This window comes from Notolabrus celidotus, chromosome 10 (assembly GCF_009762535.1).
Source record: "Notolabrus celidotus isolate fNotCel1 chromosome 10, fNotCel1.pri, whole genome shotgun sequence".
NCBI classification, from domain to species: Eukaryota; Metazoa; Chordata; class Actinopteri; order Labriformes; family Labridae; genus Notolabrus; species Notolabrus celidotus.
Window position 1 is genome coordinate 6,550,388 of NC_048281.1, and position 14,546 is coordinate 6,564,933.

General features: G+C 40.3%; 1 protein-coding gene across 1 annotated transcript in view; it reads right to left on the minus strand.

The window, feature by feature from the left end:
* Window positions 1–13,941, minus strand: part of spopla (speckle type BTB/POZ protein like a) — a 34,402-nt gene extending 20,461 nt beyond the window's left edge. The window contains exons 1-2 of the mRNA XM_034693939.1: window positions 13,760–13,941; window positions 12,614–12,696 (exon numbers count right to left, since the gene is read on the minus strand). The gene's annotated coding sequence lies outside the window, so the exon portion shown is untranslated. The remainder of the gene's footprint in view (window positions 1–12,613; window positions 12,697–13,759) is intronic.
* Between the last annotated feature and the right edge of the window lie 605 nt (window positions 13,942–14,546).

A 14,546-nucleotide genomic window follows, 5' to 3' on the forward strand; every position in this document is an offset into this window, starting at 1 on the left:
TTTTACTATAACACCGTTTTCTTGAAATGGGTGACTAAATACAGTGAGCTGTTTAAAGGCGGCACTGCTGGTTTGGTTTGTGTCACTAGATATCTTACATGTTCCAAGTAGCAGATCAGCAACTTGCAAGACACAATGAATGGGGCCAAATATTCAACATTGCTGGTTTGCTTTAGGTGAGCACACAATGCTCGCCCATGAATCAATAGCTGAAGAAGCATGTACTGCTTGGCTTATAGCTTAATTAGGGAGAACAGTAAAAAACAAAAGTGTTGTTTGCAGTATACAATGTAGGTCCATTTTGGGAAGGAAAAAAAATGCAGTGCATGTTACAACAAAGGCAGAAGAAACCGATAATTCTTCTGCTTTTTCCAGGCCATTAGACCTGCATGTCAAAATAGCGGAATGTGATTTGAATCAGAACAAAGGGCCGGAGTCATTTTAAATGTGCACCTCTTGAAACCTGCTCCCATCATTTTAAAACATTTACAAACCTTTGTTTGCATTTGGCTAAACATTCAAAAACAGGTAGTCTCAACAGGTAGATATATTACTGTGTGCCTAGAGCTGGGCAATATTAGAAAAGATGTTATCACGATAAAATTGTTCATATTGGTTGATATTGATAATTATCACAATAAATATCAAATCAGTGTTTCATTTAAATTTACAGACAGTTTTTTTACCTCTGAGTGAAAGTTAAAGAAACCAAATGGTTTGTTGGCTTGTGTCTGGATTTAGTTCTCTGATAGTCTTCTTGAATCTTCATTTCTGACAGAGCTAACAGGAAGCAGGTCTTTTTCTCATTCTACAAGTAACATTTTTCATCGTTTTTACCGGTGCCTGGTTGTAATACAGTATTCCCACCAGATGGTGGCTATAGAGCGTCTTAAAACTGTTTGTTAACTGCATTAAATAACAGAAAAATAAGAATGCTAACTGCATTAAATAGCTAAAGAAGAAGAGAACATTCCAGACAGTCGCAACGATTTTCTCCGTTTCTGAATCTCACACCACTACATATGTATTTTCAGAGACTGAGCATGGCTGTAGAATGTAAACACACACACCACTCTGCAGCATCACAGAAAAACCGACGTAAAGATGGAGACAGACACTGTCAGTGCGCGCTACTAGCAGCAGGCTCCTGCTGCTGGTTAACACGACTGCCACACAAATGGGCTGTTAGTGGGACAGATGTGTGTGTATGTGTGTATGTGTGTGTGTGTGCGTGTGTGTGTGTGTGTGTGTGTGTGTGTGTGTGTGTGTGTGTGTGTGTGTGTGTGTGTGTGCGCGTGTTTGAGTGTGTATGTAGGGGGGTGATTATTCGACTAATCGTCTAATAGATGCCAATGATTATGGAATAGTATTTTGGCTTGAAATGCCCATCCCTAATTTATATGGAGAAAAACTATATCATGATAATTAATGTTATTGAATTATCGCCCAGCCCTATGTGTGCCCCATCAGAATCCCCTTTCAAGAAGTTCTCTATTCTGATCTATGGAGACACTTATCCAGGACTGGTAAAGAACCAGATTTGATAAAATCACAGAAACACATACTTGAGGCCAAATCAGCATCCCCCACCCTTCACACCTCCACAGAAATTGCTTTGACAAAGCTGTCATAAAAGTGGACACAAATTGCTGCAACTTAGAAGAACACTGGGGCGCTGTATGGTTCACAGTCAGCTTCAAGGGGCTTGTTTGGTATGTACACACCACAGCTCTCCTCTTGGTCATAGCACAGTAGACCACAGCATCACTGACCCAGACAGCATGTCTGTCAGCCTCATAACCCTCCTAAAAAACAAAGGCAAGAACAAATACCAGAGAGCGATCAACAATCCAGTGATTCAATCTTATTTAGACTGTTTTCTTTCCACTTCAGATCCCCTCAAAAAGGTTGGACTAACACAGGCTGTACGAGAGGCTTACAGCATCTTCGACAGTGTGGCAGAGTAATGCAGTCAGAAAAAGCCTCCGCACCACGGATCAAAAAATTAACTAATGAGGCGTGGTTTGACACAGTCAGTAGACTTCTGAGAAAAACACTCAGAAACTTGTCAAAAAAAAAAAAAAAAGACAACTTGACAATCCTGAGCTCTGCCTCCAGTGCTGTAAAACAGAGAATACAGGGGAACACTCAAAATCTAAAGCAACAAACATGAGGCATCAGCTAGATATGAGCAAAGAGTTCATTGACTCCAGGGCTCTACACAGGCTTTTCCACTGGGAGCACTGGTGTTACCAACTTTCTCAGTTGGTCGCACCAGCACATGATTTAGTTGCACCCTTTTTTTTGGGGGGGGGGGGGGGGGGGGGGGGGGTGTACAGCATGACCATGCATGCTCATGAATAGTTGTCTTAATTGGCATACCGTAGTTTCGTATGAAGTTAAGATTGACAGTGACTTGAGTTATGATATTTGCTAAATATTTGACTGTGAATATGAAGTTTGTCTGCAACAAGCAGTGGCTGACAGAACAGGTCACTTCTTTTATATCATTTAAAAAGAAGACATAACAAAAATGTTTTCAAATAAAAGTAAAGATTTTTTTTAAGCTATTTTGGGTGATGCATCGGTCCCGAGTCCCGACATGTTGTTTCTTACTGTTGTTGTGTAACTTTGTTTCAAGTTTTCAACTTTGTCCTCATTTTGTTTTCGAAAATAATCAGTGATAGACCGCTTTATTTAGTGTAAATAGTCAAACACTTGTTGTCGTGAAGTTCTGTCTGTCTTTGGTGTGTGATGCGTGTCTGCTCTTCTGAACAGGAGAGAGTGCAGGTGGAGGAGACTGACTAAGCCAGTGAAAAAAAGGGCGACTTTAAACCACAATGTCTAATGCAGTGCCTGTGTTAGAGGGAGCATTAAAACAGAGCACTGGCATGAACGCGACCAGATGAAATTCTTACTCACACCCGCTGAAAAAAAGGTTGCATTCTCTCTCATCTCATCTTTATCCACCATGAGCATTGCACCTCGCAGTATTTAGCTAGTTACCGCGGGAAAGAAAAACTTCCTTTTAACAGGCAGAAACCTCAAGCAGAACTAGACTCATGTTAGACAGCTATCTGCCTCAACCGGGTTGTGGTTGGAAAGAGGGATACAGGAGAATGAGAGATAGAGAGAGAGAGAGAGAGAGAGAGAGAGAGAGAGAGAGAGACACTATGGAAAATATATGTAGTACCGATCGATTTCAGCACAAACAAGAACCTCAACACACTAGGGATGGGCATCTCAAGCCAAAATACTATCCAATAATCACTGGCATTTATTCTGGGATTCGAGCTCTGACAGCAGGTTTGAAACATCAAGTTAGGACAACAGCGACTAACACCACATTTTTTGTGCTGCAGGTGTAAACAGTAAAAGTAAACCCTCAGCAGTATGCCTGTCCCGTTAAGCTGGTAGCGGGCACAGGCAGCGTCTGTCTCTGCGTGTATTTACATTTTACAGCCATTAGGGCTGTGACATATCATACCGTTTGCACAGTAATACCAGTATAAATTTAAGGAGGCCATATGGCCCATCATTTTAACCAGTACAACAAAAAGTGTATCTAAATCTGACTACCACCCCAGCTTTAAGAAAATCTAAACTAATTGCAATCCAGGCCTACCACTAACAAAAGCCAGTGGTCCTGATGGTATTTTAGACAAAATGCTGAAATGTAGTGACCAAATTAGCGTGAAATTAACAAATAGAAAAGTTGATTATGGTCATTGGGATATTCTCCTATATGTTGTTTATGCTTTGCATGGACAAAGTTGAAGTCCTAAGAAGTGACACATCTTGTATCCTCACTATCTTTGCTGAGAATGGTGCATGCAAACCAGCTATCAGGAAACACAGGTAAACAAAACATAGCTGAATAAATTACTGAGGAGTTAGTCATCTCACATCCTTACCTTGCCATGCTGAACAGTGACAGGTGCACAGGTAAAGCATAACAACATGGCCACTACTGATGCAACAACATCATGTCGTAAAATTTCTGAAGTCCAGGAGCAATTGACTCAACGTTGCAAAGAGAATGGGAGAACATCAGTATCTGTGGGAATCTGAAGAGAGGACATTCAACTTAATGGTCCAAAGTTAAAGCCACACTGTGTGACTTCTACACCTTTAGCTTCATAAAAGAACTTCATAAGACTTCAGATTTTTCTTCCTCCACTACAACCAAAAAACAGTGGAACAAACTTTCACCACACTACACATTGAACCTAATTCATTTGTAATTAACAGGGATGGAAGGATATATCACAAGACGGTAAAAAATCGATACAAATAAGGGTGGATTAAAATCAATTCAACAAAATGTGTATCTGGATTATTCTTAAACAGTAGAAGGCGTTATCTGCATTATACTCCGCTTGTTCAACATCATTAAGTCTCTTGCGCTGCTCTGTCGTCACTCGCTGAGTGGAGGTGTTTTATGTTTAAAGCATGTAAGGCTGACACCTGACCACGTTTAAATGTTTATTTTTCTCAATAAGAAAGAGAAAATTGAACACTGTGAGTCTAAAATATGACTGTTCAGTTGTCCTGTTGCAGTAAATCCACATGTTGTAGTCTGAGTCTTCACTCTTTGACCATGCGTCCACAGAGATTATTTATAAGCCTGCTCCTCACGTTGATGTTCAGCGTGTTTAACATTTTGAACTCCTCAATAAGATCCGTAGCTGTTTAATATCATCAGTAAAATACACTGTGTCGTGAAGGACAATTAGATTTAGGGGGAAAAAAATGCATTTGGCGTTATTTTTGACATGGAAAACTTTCAAGTTTTTTTAATGATTAAGCAATAATTGATCGTTAACATTTTCAAAGATCGATCACAGAAAATACTTGAAATTGACATCCCTAATTTAAAGAGATTGACCTTGTTTGTTTTAATATTTAATACATTCATTTGGGAAGCGTTGACTTTCCATATCTCTATAATTGTTCTGAAATTTTCCAACAAGGTATTTTTATACGGTGATTTTAGGTTGTTTTGCAAGGTGCTGAAAAAAAGTGTGCAGTGGTTTTATTTGAGTTATAACACACCTTAAAAATGAAAAAATATATATTGCAACTGTCCATATATGAAAATTGAAATAAAATAAAAGTTATTTAAATTTTTTGTTCAATCCAGTTTTCTTAGGAAACGTTAGAGAATCGTGAGTGAATCAAATTGTGAACCAAAAATCGTGATTCAAATTGTGGGTTAAGTATATCCTTACATCCCCAGTAATTAATTCAATTTAAATGTAACTTAATGACCCAAAAAAAGTTTGGATAATCAATCAGTTGTAGCTCTAGTCTACAGCACTTTAAACAGCCGATTGCAAGACTTTCTAGTCCCAATGTCCCGAGCAAGAGTCAGAGTTTATTTGTACCGAAACATAGAACTACAGACTTTATCTTTACCATCCACACCCTCATTAAAGAAACACGGCCACTAACCAAGAAAAAGAAGCAGCAGATTCAATTTGTCAGAATGTTTTTTTCTGAAATTATTTGATTAGGGTGTTGCATGGAGAGTCTATGACGTGATTCAAACTTTACACAAATGTGAAATGTGCTGTGAAAATTGGAAACATGGGAATCAATTTCTTTCCTCGAAGTAGAGGAGGAAAAACAGAGCTGCAGTCTCCGCCCCCTCTTTGACATACTGTGTACTCTATCAGTTGATTGGCTAGTATTCCCTAGAACAGTCTCATATCACTGGCTTCACCCTCTCTTGACACAGAAGTCAAATACTTTATGCAGATGATCTAATACTGCTTGCTTTGCGTTGGGTCTCACCCATGACTTTCTGCTTACCATACAACATCCCACTTCATGCCCAGCTACTAACTTAAAATACAAACATTGTGGAACCTGGAAAACCTTGAAATATGAGAAATAGAAACCTGACGGGGGGACAAGATAATAGGTGAACTATTATCGCTGGCTCCATTTAAGTAAGGGGTAATGTATGGTTAGCATGTAGTTATGGGAAATAGAATCCTGACAGGGTGAAACAAGACCTGGCTACTAAATTAAAATACAACCAAGGTGGTAAAAAACCTTGAGTAAAAGTTATTTCATTGATTTATACAGTTTTTAAAAAGTAATCCCAGTGATTCCACTGTTAGCATTCCATTGTGATGGATTCCTATCTGTTGCAGTAGATTTAACTTGAAACTGTCCTCATTCAGCTCTCCTTCTTCTCTGAGCTCTGTGGTTCACACACACCTTTAAAAATAAACTAATGTCACAACTTTGAACCCTGCTGCTATCACCACCACCGCTCATGGTTTCAGTTTTTTGGGGAGTTTGTGATGGGTAACCATAGACTGTATAAAGTATGGACGTAGTATCTGTGACGTCACCCATCTGTTTCTGAAACGCTGTTTTGAGACCAATCGTCGTTGGCAGCCATATTGCTGCTGTTGAGCGATTGTGACATAAGGAGGCGGGCTTTGAGCCTCCTCACCAACAGCTACAGTGTTCCCACCTGTCAATCAAGTCAGCTGTGACTCTCATTGGAAGACTCGTAATCTCAATATCTTCAAAAAAAAAATCAACCCCCTGTACAGTGTGTGCCGATCGAGAAATGAGCTATCCAGACGTCACTCGTTTTTGTACCAGGCTGTAAACATGTTCAGTTTTTAATACTTCTGCATTTCACTCATATTTTTAGACCGGAGGTTGCCGCTTGTGGGTAACTCAAAGCTGCTCTTATCTACTCATTGTTAGGAATGCTGGACAGGATCTAAGATCTAAATATCCATGTTAAGCCAGCTGCATTAGCATGCTAACCGAAACTAGCGTTTTAGCGGCATTGTTTTGATGCAAACGGACACTATCAGTTTCACCCCAGTGTACAGTCTGTGGTGTCAACAAGCAGACGCAAAATGTGCCGGAACTCTTTTCCGTGGATTGATTTGACATGACCTGTGATCAGTTTGGCCCTTATTACTGAAAGTTAATAACTGTTGTCAAGGGGTTTTAAATAATCAGAATCAAGCATCTTACACACACGGAAGATCAGTAAGAAAGCTGGGTAATAACAAGCGGCAACCTTCGATCTCAAACGATGAAGCCCATGCGGAAGTGTTATAAACTGCAATACATCGAGAATTTGCTTGAGGCTGGCTGCAGAAACACAGGAAACCACATAGACATGAATGGGAAAAAGACGATCTTTGCAGCATTAAAAAACATGTTTACAGCCTGGTTCAAAAAACGGCTTGGCCCTACAAAGCTAATCTATCTAATGGCACACACTGTACGGGGGGTGAATTTTTTTCTAACGTGACGGTTCAGAAGATATTAAGATTATGAATCTTTGCCCAAATAAGGACATGACTGATGTGACTCTCAGTCGGGAACACATAGCTATTGGCTAGGAGGCTCACACTACTTCACACTTTGCCTGGTTGAGTTCAGCATTTCCAATATGGCTGCTGCCGTCGATTTGCTTCAAAACACCTCTCAGGAACAGATGGGTGACGTCACGGATACTAATTCCATATTTTATACAGTCTATGGGTAATAAGGAGGCATTAGAACAGCAGCTGGATCATCTGCATGCCTGCAGTAAGACCCGGGCTCTGACAGTTAATCTGAACAAAACAAGAATCATGATGTTCCAGAAATGACCCCGGGTCAGGAAAACCAAAACAGGTTTTTTTTCTTCACTGACATGCTTTACACCTTTAAAAAGAATCTCCAAACACCACTATATTAGAGCCCCTCTGTGACATTTCAATGATGCTGTAGATGCTTTCAAAACATGTAAACATAGGAGTAGACTCCCCCTATTTCTAGGTTATGTAGATGTGGAACACTAATATACTAACTTTTTCATACCATAGGAGTCTGTATCTTATATGTAATAGCCTGTATCTTGCAGTAATGCAACTCCAGCTGTTTCCACAGTTGCGCTCGATTCACATAAACACAAGCACTCACAGGAACTTAAAGCTAGATGTATCATAATCCTCCAATATACCACCAGCGGCATAAATAACACATCATAATAGATGGCTTCATTTGCATACACTAACAGTGTGTGGCCATGTAATCCAGCATAGGGACGAGCAATGCTGCCTCGAATAAACAGCTCCAACATGCGTTCACACGTCACCTCTGAAATGACTGCCAGAGCAAAAAAGTAAAGCCGGTATATGAGCCAGGTGTAAAACATTAGAGCCTGAAGTTTGTAGAATCAGAACCATTCAAATTAAAACCTGCAATAAGAATTTGTTCAGCATACATTATGACTGACATCAAGCGCCCTGGCATCACGCCAAAACAGTTCCAGCGTAGACAACCATCCCTGTTAAAATGGTCTCATGGCCAAAGTATATCATTCAGAGAGCACTGAGGTTACTTTCATTCCATACAGGTGATGCTGGAGTTGTTTATGTGAGACAACATCGAACTTTACAGACTGGCATTTCTTTTAATTAACAGAAATGCCAGTCTGTAAAGTTCTCCACACTTGGCTAGTACATTAAGCTACATGAGGACAGATGTGCAAATAAAGTTTGGGTTTTCATCCCCCTTCACTCTTGCTCATCCATCTAAGCTGTCTCTTAATTCACCATCTTTTTCAGAAGTCATTTAAGACAGACAGGATCTTATGTGAAGCATCATTCAGTGTGTTAAAAATCAGAGAAAATCCACCTGCAGATATGTATTTACTCATTGTTTTTTGCGTAATCAGATGACCACATACGGGTTACCCCCAATCTATACCAGCTGTGCAGTGCGCGTCGCTTTGCGTCTGTGCCGCGCACTGCACAGCCGATACGTTCCCGTAATCAATGCTCCATCTCGGGAGCATGCCACCGCGCCTCTCCGCTAAAGATACGCGTCACGTCTATTTTTGATGGAGCCCGCGCCCAGCTGAACAGAGAAGATCGACCTGGACAGGAAGTTAGGCACGAGGATCACATGAAACATCCGTTGACTTTCAAAATGAAACACCACATACATTCTTCTGATCGTTTAAAAGACTGTTTAGATCAGAAATACTCATCGATTCGACCACAACAGGATTTTAAAGCTTGGGTTGGTAATCAGATTTAGATACACTTTTTGTTATACTGGTTAAAATGATCTTTATGTCCCCGATGGTAATCAATACATAATGTGTTCTTAAAAAAGAGTGAAAAAAAGCTGCTATCTACAGCCGGAGTAAACCTGGGAAAACACCAACCAATCCCTGCAACCAGGAGCCAAATTATGAAACCAATCAAATCCCGCCCTGCCAGTCTGCCCGCCTCCTGCAAAGCGTACATTTCCCCGGCGTGCACCTCGGGCTTGTCCCCTGCCTCAGCTTCCCCGACTCTATTTACTGCCCCTCTCGCTCGACCTCGGGGCCTGTCCCCTCTGACCCGAGGAGGTGCTTTGCTCAGTCTAAAAAGCTGTAATCACGCCAACCAACAAAGCAACAATCAATGTTTGAATAAATGAAGAACTTCTCCTACTTGTCTCTCCTCTCTCACACACTCTCTCACACCTTTGCCCCCTTCCTGATGCCTTCACTGACTGTCAACACCGTAGGAATTAAGAACATCTACACTGAACACGATTAACAAACAGTAGAGCTGTTACAGTATTATATGTGTTAGAACTTTTCTCCTGATATCATGTCACCGGTACAACTGGATAATGCTAGCATGACAGTTGTGAGTACTAACAGCAGCCATGTTAGTTTGTGTTTCTAACTTTCACTATGAAAGTTAAAACAATGGAGTCCTTAGGAAATGCTACATTCAAATTCATGCTAGTTTTCTGTGACTACCAACCCCAGCTTTAAACAACAATTAATTTTCTGTAAGGATTCCACTGACAAGAATTATTTTGTGGACACAATTTACTCATACGTGTACACGAAAAAAAAGAGCTGTCAAATAGTATAAGTCAGTGTGGCTCCAATTTTGGACTGTTGTGCCCTTATCTCAAATGCTTGCTCATATTGTCGTACTCCCATGATAAGCAAGTTGCGGTTCACAGATCTTGCAGGCAGCTTTTTTCTTTGCACTGTTAAGGTTAAATTACTCCCAGACTTTAGAAATTGTATGACACCATGGTGTTGCATAAGCCAAGGTGCTGTCGTTTGTTTACCTGTTGCTTCCTGCCACCGTTTTGCATGTGGCACACGCAGCAGAGCTAGTAATTATGCGAGATGCATCACAGAAGTAATTTCTTTTGCCATGTTTTGCTCAGTGGCTGCTTCCCTTTTTGCCATTCTTAGCAAAGATAGTATGATGCAAATGTCCCACAATTCAACAGTGTAAACATCACTACAGGCCACGGATGTTCCAAGGAGACGACTCGAAAGTTTGACTACTCTGAAAGTAAGAAAACACTAAGACTAAACATAAAATAACAGAGTCTGTTGGTAAACAATTACCAAACAGGGTTTGTAGAGTGTAGCCAATGTTAGCATCGCTAACATCACCAGCCTTCCGTCCTCTGTGCAGGTTAACGTCCACATGCATGTTCTGGTTACACATCGCTATGGACAAGTAGTTATATGTCAGTTTAACCAGAGACTACGTACGACAAAATACTGCCAAAATCTGTCTCCCAACCAGAAACCATCTGACACCTGTGTTTGTTTACATCCAAGCACAGCAATAAAGCATTATGGCATTAGCTCTGTCTAGTGATACGATGCTGCGCTACAGCTTAGACTCAACATATGATCAGCGTTTCGGGTCTACAATAAAAAAAAATATTATTTAATTCAACCAACTAGTAATCCTGGTGCCAGCTGGCAAGGGTGACGACGTTTAGAGCTTAGTCAACTGAGTGTATACACCCCTACTGCAATCACAGTGAAGAGCAGGGATGATAATTAAGCACAGTTTAAGTCCCAGAAATGCAAACAGTGCAGGAACACAAGGGCATTTAAGGCACAGAGACTAGAACACTTCACATGACACGTAGTGCACACAGCTGGATCAGTGAACACACAAACACACACAGAAGACGACAATAAGTTGAGCTGATTTTGGATCCTAATTTAATATTAAATCAATATTAAAATAGTCCTCATAAAACAGTTGTATTTTTGTTGAGTAATTTTAGTGGAAAGCCATTACTGAAGGCATATTGTGATTAGTAGTGCCTTGAAATGCACAGTTAAGAGTTCTACATATACGGTATATTGTGCAGCTGAATGAATGATTATATGAGTAAGCAGTGCATCAGAGTCGCCATGAACACGATAGATTTGAATATAGAATATGAATAATGTTACATGTTCAATGGATTTTTATTGACATAATTGTCAGTATCTGTTCGACTGTTTTTGTAGATCATGGAAAATGATGAATTGGTTAACTGTCCTGTTGCATCAAGCAGCAAAAAAGGCATCATAACATGTTTTGGTCATTTGCTCAACATAGCATGCGCAGCAGGATGGGGACTGCTTTAACTGAATTTTTGCCAATATACAGAGCGATAATAAAAAAAGAGCTTGGTGTCGGTCCTGGGTAAGTTAGGGCTAAGGAAGAAAAGATAGCACAGTTTGCTAGGTCCTGTATGCAATGGGCCAGACTTAAGCCCAGGGTCCACAGAATGCGCCACGCACTGTGCAGCCAATACGTTCCCATTCTAGTCAATGCTCTAGGGTCCACAGGGCGCGCAGTGGCGTGTCTCAGCTCTGTCTCGGGAGTGTGTCCCCGCACCGCTCTGCCAGAGATACACTCCAAGTCTATTATTGACGGAGCCCGCGCCCAGCACGCGTCAATCTGCACAGAAAAGAACGACCTGGACAGGAAGTCAGGCACGAGGACTCCATGCAACATCTGCCAATTTCAAATTAAACATCATATACAGACTCCCGACCGTTTAAAAAGATCGTATAGATCAGAAAAACTCATCAATTATGGGTTTAAGCTACAAACAGCCACATATCTGTGATCCATGTCGACTACAACAGGATTTTAAGATGAGAACTGTGTCAGAAGGTAACAGGGCAACAAAATAGAGCAGAATTATTCATATTAAACCCATCTAAACCTGCAAAAACAAAACTTTACAGTTCTGCAGCATACTCGGTGATGATTAAAGCACAAAAGTAATGGAATACTATTCAAATGAGCAGAAATTCAACCACAGAAAGGCTCTGTAACCTGTTGTTTGTATGTGGTTCTCTCTATACTGGACCCAGCTGATCCTGCCTGCTCTGAGCTGATGCTACGCTCCCAACATGCGTCCTGTGGAGCAGGGCGCAAGCCCTCAGACGGAGCAGCATCCTGTGGACTTTAGAGGCTAGTATAGAGTTTTCTAGCCCTTGCAAAGCATGAATGCCTTAAAGGTACAGTGTGTGGAAACAGGAATATTTAGCAATATCTCAATACCAGTGAAGAGCAATGATGGCCTTCAAGAAGAAGAAGTTTGATCCTCTATTTGTCAAGTTTTTAACCATTTAAAATGTCCATAAATACTAATTCTTCTGCACAGTTCATGATGGCGGCCTCCAGGAAAGGGGACCCGCTGCTCTGTTATACTAAATGCTGCTAAATACTACACACTGCACCTTTAAGATACAACAGCTATATGAAAAAACATAATCACAGGCTTATGCAGGAAAATGTAAAAAAAAATGTATCACCTCTTGAGTAGTAGAAACAACAATGGGGCCACTTTTTCTAAGTTATCACAGGATCCCTCATGGCCCCATCTTCATTTTCCACACTGGAAGGAAAAAAACACAAACATCAGGATTTTGAAAATTGCTACATAAGTATGCTACCACTAACCAAAGTGCTTGGAAATAAAGCTAAACGTCCACTGTTACATTAGGCTGGTCCAGGGTGCATTACAAGTTGCATTATAAGTTCAGAAAACAGGGTGTTAGCCATAAGTGTCACAGCAGGCCTTAAACACCTTGTCATATTGTGATCATGAATGTCGTATAGCCAATCTGCTTACTTAAGTATGCTTTCCCAAGTTAAACTGCAACTTTGTTTAGCTAACATGTTAGATGAGACGTACTGCAGGAATTACGTCTCCCTTGTAGATACATATCTACTTTACAGTAGTTGAAAGTTGATTGATTTTAACTTTGGTTAGCTAAACAGCTTATCTTAGTCTCCTTACTGAAGTTGTTTTAAGAGTATGTGACTTAGTTACGTGTTATACTTATGAAAAATAATCTTGAAATCAATGTTAGCGTCATTAACCATCAGCTAAAGTGATGTACACTCATTTCTAAACTATAAACGAATCCGTTTTTCGTGTTAACCGGACTCAGTCTTTTGACATCCTAGATCTCCAAGTTAAGGAAGATAATTCATGCGTGCATCAATTGGTTTGCGCTATCATGTCAATATAGTTTTCAATGCGTGTCCAGCTAACTCATGCTAACATTAGTGTTTCTCTCTCAAGCCACAATAATGTCAACTTCAGGCTTAGACCGCAAAATGCAGCCAACACATCTCAGCTAGCTTAACACTCCTGGTGATAAACCCGATCACATACTATTATTTACATCAGGCTAACTCACAGCAGCTACGGCCACTCTCTTCTGCAGAACAAACATGTCAGCATACCCAGAATTGAAGGTATAATGTGGCATCTAAAGCCTGTGTTACCCGGTTCAAAACAAAGGGCCTCCACTGATCCCTGTTACAACATGCTAACAATGCTAGCGCCAATCTTCACGTTTTGGTTCAATCTGCGGCTAACTAGCAGCTAACGATGCTAATCTCAGCAGTAACAGCTTACAAAAGTTTAAAAAGATATGTTAAAGCCGTACCTTTCAATTTAATATTTCCAGAAACACCGAGTAACGCATACAGCTTTGTGTCACAGTCGCCCCTTTTACCCTCCGATACTCCAAACTCTGTTCACTCAATCTCTTTCACAAGCTTTCTTTGTCTAATATATCTCTGCTAGCTTACATCTGGCTAGCAGGCTGGTAGCTTAACAAGCTAACAAATGTACGGACTGCGCATGCGTGATATTTGGATACCACCCAGCAGCATCTCTTTCCACACAACTGAACCGGAGTGCAGCTGCAGATACATATTATCTTAGACTGGCAATAATATGAATAAAACTCCGTGTATTTATTCAAGTGAATGCGACACTGGGGTTGTACTTTTGATTGTAAAGATGCAAAATGACGTTAGATAAATGTAGTAGGTTTTCTACTTTAGACACTACTATAGAGTACATTCAAGATTCAAGAAAGCTTTATTGCCAAGTGAGCTCGCACACACAAGGAATTTGATGTGGTGAATGGAACACTAGTCCTTAACAACAAGGCAGTAAGGACAATAAATATATAAACCTAAACACAAATCCAAAAAATCTAAATAAAAATACTATCTGTACAAAGAAAGGTAGAAAGAAGTACTTTTAAAGACATGAAATAAGTTCAATTAGCCTAAGCCAGAATGCATATGTTGTAGAGGAATATAATAATAAAATATGTTATGGAATAAATTACAATATTGCACATGGTTATGAGATATTGCACTGGAAATCAAGTATTGCACATGTGTGTGATCTGTCACAGGAGTCTTTAGTGGTTTACAGTG